A 6,406-nucleotide genomic window follows, 5' to 3' on the forward strand; every position below is an offset into this window, starting at 1 on the left:
CAAAGATATTCGCCGAAGAGAATCAAGTGATTCCCCAGGATCTGCTTTTAGTACCGAAAGCAGGGGAGAATCAACCAAAGAGGACAAATTTATGGTCGTGGCAGATCAAAGTCAAGGAGAAGAGGACAATCCAAAAATCGCAAGGACATTACTTGTTGGAATTGCGATAAAAAGGGTCACTACAGTAGTCAATGTAGAGAACCAAAGAAGAAGAAGGAAGAAAATTCAGCAAATGTAATTGCTGAACAAGTCGGTGATGCACTAATTTGTTGTGCAGACAGTCCAGTCGAATCTTGGATTCTGGACTCAGGTGCATCCTTTCACTCTACATCATGCAAAGAATTATTGCATAATTATAACATCTCGACATTGCCGGAAAAGGTGAAGTTCATATAAAGACTTCACAACGCACGCTATGGAAATTGCAAAATGTACGATATGTTCCTGGCCTCAAGAAAAATCTGATATCTATGAGTCAGATTGACAATGAAGGATATACAACAACATTCGGCAACGGATCGTGGAAGATAACGAAAGGGAATTTGGTTGTGGCACGAGGCTTCAAAAGGGGAACACTGTATGCAACTGCAATAGAAAAAGATACTATAACAACAGTTGATCATGGTCGTGATACAACATTGTGGCACCGGAGGCTCGGGCATATGAGTGAGAAGGGAATGAAGTTTTTGGCATCCAAAAAGAAGTTGTCAAACCTAAAACATGTTGAATTAGGTTTGTGCGAAGATTGCATTTACGGGAAACAAAAGAGAGTTAGTTTCTCAAAGGTGGGAAGGACGCCAAAGAAAGAGAAGCTGGAACTAGTGCATACAGATGTGTAGGGACCAACTCCTGTAACTTCTCTAGGAGGCTCACGCTATTATGTCACCTTCATTAATGATTCCACAAGAAAGGTATGGATTTATTTTCTGAAAAATAAATCTGATGTATTTGTTACCTTTAAAAGATGGAAAGCTGAAGTTGAAAATCAGACAAGTCTAAAGTTAAAATGTCTGAAGTCTGACAATGAAGGAGAGTATGACAGCCAAGAGTTCAAAGCATTTTGCTCGGAGAATGGGATCAGAATGATCAAGACAGTTCCTGGAACACCGGAACAAAATGGTGTTGCTGAGAGGATGAACACAACACTGAATGAATGAGCCAGAAGTATGAGAATACATTCTGGATTGCCGAAGTATTTTTGGGCTGAGGCTGTTAACACGACAACTTACCTCATAAACAGGGGACCCTCTGTACCGCTGAATTTTGAAATTCCTGAGGAGGTATGGACTGGAAAGGAGGTAACTCTCTCACATCTGAAATTTTTTGGTTGTGTTGCTTATGTGCATGTAAACTCTAATGATAGAGATAAGCTTGATTCTAAAGCAAAGAAATGTTTCTTTATTGGCTATGGTGATGATAATTTTGGTTATCGGTTTTGGGATGATCATAATAGAAAGATCCTAAGACACAGTAATGTCACATTTAATGAAATTGTGATGTACAAGGACAAGCTTGAAGTAGAACCAACCAACACCAGCAAACAGACAATGTCTGAAACAGTTGAGTTAGAAGAAATCTCAGAAAATGAAGTAGCTAGAGGGATTACAACTGATTCTAAAATTGAAGATGAAGAACCAGAAGCCGAATTTGAAGAAGAACTAGAAGCCGAACCTGAAGCGGAACCAGAGATAGAATCAAATCCAGAACCAAATCTAGAATCAGGACCTGAATCAAATTCGGATTCTGTTACTCATGAACCTACATTGAGGAGATCTAAAAGAGTCACGAATGCTCCGGATAGGTTAACTCTCTCTCTTCACTATTTACTTCTTACTGATGCTGGAGAACCAGAGCATTTTGTTGAAGCAATGCAGGTGATAGACTCTAATAAGTAGAAGCTAGCCATGAAAGAAGAGATGAATTCTCTTCAAAAGAATAAAACATGGATACTTACGGAGTTACCAAAAGGAAAGAAGGCATTACAGAACAAGTGGGTGTACAGAGTCAAGGAAGAGCATGATGGTAAGAAGAGATACAAAGCACGATTAGTAGTAAAAGGCTTTCAGCAGAAGGAAGGAATTGACTACACCGATATCTTCTCTCATGTAGTCAAATTAACTACTATCAGGTTGGTGCTAAGTATCGTAGCTGCAGAAAATTTGCATTTGGAGCAGCTAGATGTTAAAACTGCTTTCTTGCATGGTGACCTTGAAGAAGACATCTACATGAAGCAACCTGAAGGTTTTCAAGTTTCTGGTAAAGAAAACCTTGTGTGTAAGTTGAAGAAGAGTTTGTATGGTTTGAAACAAGCTCCCCGACAATGGTACAAGAAATTTGATGGATTCATGCATAAAAATGGTTTCACACGATGTGAGATGGACCATTGCTGTTATATCAAAAATCTTGATGAATCCTATATCATTTTATTGTTGTACGTTGATGATATGCTAATTGCAGGATCTAGCATAAATGAGATCAACTTGGTTAAGCAACAACTGGCGGAGGAGTTTGAAATGAAAGACTTAGGACCAGCTAAGCAAATGCTTGGGATGAGGATTAGCAGAAACAAGTCGGAAGGAACCTTAAAGTTGTCTCAAGAAAAGTACATACAGAAGGTACTAAGCAGGTTCAGTCTTCATGATGCAAAAACCAGAAGCACTCCACTTGGAAGCCATCTAAATCTGTCAAAGGACCAATCACCTAAGACAGATGAAGAAAGGAAGTACATGTCCAAAGTTCTGTATGCTTCAACAGTAGGAAGTTTGATGTATGCTATGGTTTGCACTAGACCTGACATAGCCCATGTAGTTGGAGTTGTCAGTAGATACATGTCAGATCCAGGAAAGGAGCATTGGGAAGGTGTAAAATGGATATTGCGATATCTCAAAGGCACCTCAGGTATGACACTTTGTTTTAAAAAGAGCAATATTATCTTACAAGGTTTTGCTGATGCAAATTTAGGTGGCAATCTGGATAGTCGAAAAAGTACCACGGGCTACGTGTTCACCTTGGGTGGTACTGCTGTTAGTTGGATGTCCATACTTCAGAAAAGTGTTGCTCTATCTACCACTGAAGCAGAGTACATGACAATCTCAGAAGCTGGAAAAGAGATGATTTGGCTCAAGAATTTTCTTAAAGAGCTAGGTAAAGAGCAGGACAATTGTGAGCTTTTCAGCGATAGCCAGAGTGCAATTCATCTTGTCAAGAATCCAGTGTTTCATGCAAGATCGAAGCATATCCAGTTGAGGTATCATCATATCCGAAAGTTGATAAATGAAGGAACTTTTTCCCTACAGAAGATACCAGGATCAAAGAACCCGTCAGACATGTTGACCAAAGTTGTCGGTGTTGACAAACTGAGGTTGTGCACTGCCTCAGTTAGCCTTCAAGACTGATAGAGTGAAGGCGCCACCAGAGAATAGCAAATCTTTCTTTATTTTCTTTCTTGATGTAACATAGGTTTGAGGGGGAGATTGATAGGACCAAACCTATTGTTGTATGTGAAAGTAGACAAAACAAAAGAAAGAAAATCAAAAAGAGATGAAAATATGATGTAAGCGCTTACATCGACATTCTTGTGATGTAAGCGCTTACCTCAGCATTCTTATGATGTAAGCGCTTACATCGGCCTTCTTATGATGTAAGCGCTTACCTCGGCAGGACATTCAAATGCTTATAAATAGGGGTCTACATTTTCATTTGTAGAACATCCCAAAACTTCTTCTTTCTCTCTTCAATTAATAAAAAGCTATTCTTTGTGTGACCATGGAGTAGGCAAAAATTGTCGAACCACGTAAATCTTGTCTTGTCTTGTCTTGTGCAATTTATTGTTTCTCTCCTAAATATCATTTTCCTTCTATTATCTTGACACGCTTCCTCAACAATCGAGACGTGTATTTAATATAGAGAATATTTATGTAGCTTATCTTCAATTGTAACTATACAAAGCTTAAATTATCACTTCTGGTGATCATAGGCATATACCACTTCTGGTGGTTAACAAAATATAATTACAATGAGATATAAGAAATATAACCACTTCTGGTGGTTGTATATTTCTTGCAAACTCTGCTAGAGTTTAAATTGATCTAATAATGTTATCCATATTCTTCAAAATGACATAAATAAGATATAGTATAGTAAACATCATTATCAAATCATAATTTTTCTTTATGTACAACAATTACATAACTATACTATCTATTACAAACAACAAAAATTAAAATATTTACATTTCTACAGATTCACCACTGATTACATGACTTGTTTCTCCTTCTCGGAGTGCAAGGTAATCAGCTACATCTAAATGCATGAAGTCTAAATTATCTTCAGAAATAAAATTTGCTTCAGCATTTTTCTCTGTCTTCTTTAGGGAGTCTTGATAAAGCTCAACCAGGTGCTTTGGCGTACGACAGGTACGTGATCAGTGCCCTTTTCCTCCACATCTATAACATGCATTTTCTGCAGTTGGTACTTGTACCGCTTCATGCTTTTGTTCATTCCTTTTTCACTGCTGGTGGTGAGGAGGGTTCTTTGGTGCATTATTATTACCATGATTAAAATTTCTTCCCCGACCACGGCCATGACCACGACTGGGGCCATCACCTCTTCCACGTCTAGCTTGGTGGAAGTTCGTCTCATTCACTTTAGGGAATGGACAAGAACCAGTAGGTCGGCTTTCATGTTTTTTTATTAATAGTCCATTATGTTGCTCGACTATAAGAAGATGTGAGATAAGTTCAGAATACTTTTTAAATCCCATCTCTCGATATTGCTACTGCAGGAGCATATTCGAGGCATGAAAAGTGGTGAAAACTTTCTCCAACATATCATGATCAGTAATATTATCACCACATAATTTCAATTGTGAAATAATTCTTAACATAGCAGAATTATATTCACTTATATATTCAAAATCTTGTAGCCTTAGATGAGTCCAATCATAACGTGCATGTGGAAGAACGACCATCTTCAGGTGGTCATATCTATCTTTCAAATTATTCCATAGTATGACTGGATCTTTAATAGCGAGATATTCCATTTTCAGGCCCTCATCCAGGTGATGGCATAGGAATATCATTGCTTTGGCACGGTCTTAGTTTGATGCCTGATTTTTATCCTTGATAGTGTCTGCCAGACTCATCGGATCAAGATGAATTTCAGCATCAAGCACCCAAGACATGTAGCTTTTGTACGATATATTCAGGGCTACAAATTCAAGTTTAGAAAGATTTGACATTATATAGAAAAAGAAAGTTCGTACCTCAGATACTTTCAAAATATTTGCTCGAGATGACAGAGTCTCGTGCTGATAACGTGTTATAATATAAAGACTGTAAAGTAAAGACAAGTATAGAGAGAAACTAATATATTATTCGAATTCAAACTGATGTACATAATGAACTGAAATCTCTTCTATTTATAGAAGAAAGGAAGCTGTTGTGTAAGCTGCTACTATGCCAGATATGGATAATCTTCTACTGAGAGTAATGTTTATCTGTAACAGAGTACTGAAAGGATAAGCTCATTGTACCAGGTATAGATAATCTTCTACTGGGGGTAATGTTTATCCATAACGGAATACTGAAAGAATAAGCTCATTGTACCCGGTATGAATAATTTTCTACCGGGGGTAATGTTTATCTATAACGGAGTATCGAAAGGATAAGCTTATTGTACCCAGTATGAATAATCTTCTACCGGGGGTAATGTTTATCCATAACGGAGTATCAAAGAATAAGCTTATTATACCCGGTATGGATAATCTTCTACTGGGGGTAATATTTATCTATAACCGAATACCAAAGTAATAAGCTTCTTCAGGAGGCTTATTTTCAATAGAGTACTAAATAGATAAACATATTTACGACGGAATCCCATATGAATAAGTTTCTTCAGGAAGCTTATTTACAAAAGAGTACTAAATGAACATCCATAATATAATATATTTATAACATTAATCAGAGTACTCCTGTAATAGAAGGACTCGTCAACGTGGTTGACATTCGATTAAAGGACACTTTATCTGATGCAGAGATGCCGCATTCACGTCGCAGCATATTTAAAATATTAAGTATTTCATGCTACACTTCTAAGAAATGGAAACTAGAAAAATTATTAAATTAAAAAGAAAAGTGTGCAAATTAAGCACGTATCTCTTTTTTGAGCCAATGACTTTGAGCAATTATGGACGCATAGTACTATCACATTTTCAACCTTCTCCAACTTGGATTGAGCCCAGCACTTGAGTTCAAAGAGGCCCTGGTGGGGTTTTTTACGAGAAAATCTTACTTTATACTCATTAATTTTAAATTATTTATTTTTGAAATTTTTACCTCATATACTAAAGGTTAACACCTTATTTATTTTAAATAAATATCATTTAAAAAAATTATATTTTATAGAT

At 37.0% G+C, this 6,406-nt stretch overlaps 1 long non-coding RNA gene across 1 annotated transcript; it reads left to right on the top strand.

Moving 5' to 3' along the window:
- Window positions 1-3,729: 3,729 nt before the first annotated feature.
- On the top strand, window positions 3,730-5,386 carry LOC138872134 (uncharacterized). The gene is made up of 2 exons (XR_011400572.1): window positions 3,730-4,975; window positions 5,048-5,386. It is a non-coding gene; the product is annotated as an uncharacterized lncRNA (long non-coding RNA).
- The last annotated feature ends 1,020 nt before the right edge of the window (window positions 5,387-6,406 follow it).

Source organism: Nicotiana sylvestris, chromosome 6 (genome assembly GCF_000393655.2).
Source record: "Nicotiana sylvestris chromosome 6, ASM39365v2, whole genome shotgun sequence".
In the NCBI taxonomy this organism is placed as follows: Eukaryota; Viridiplantae; Streptophyta; class Magnoliopsida; order Solanales; family Solanaceae; genus Nicotiana; species Nicotiana sylvestris.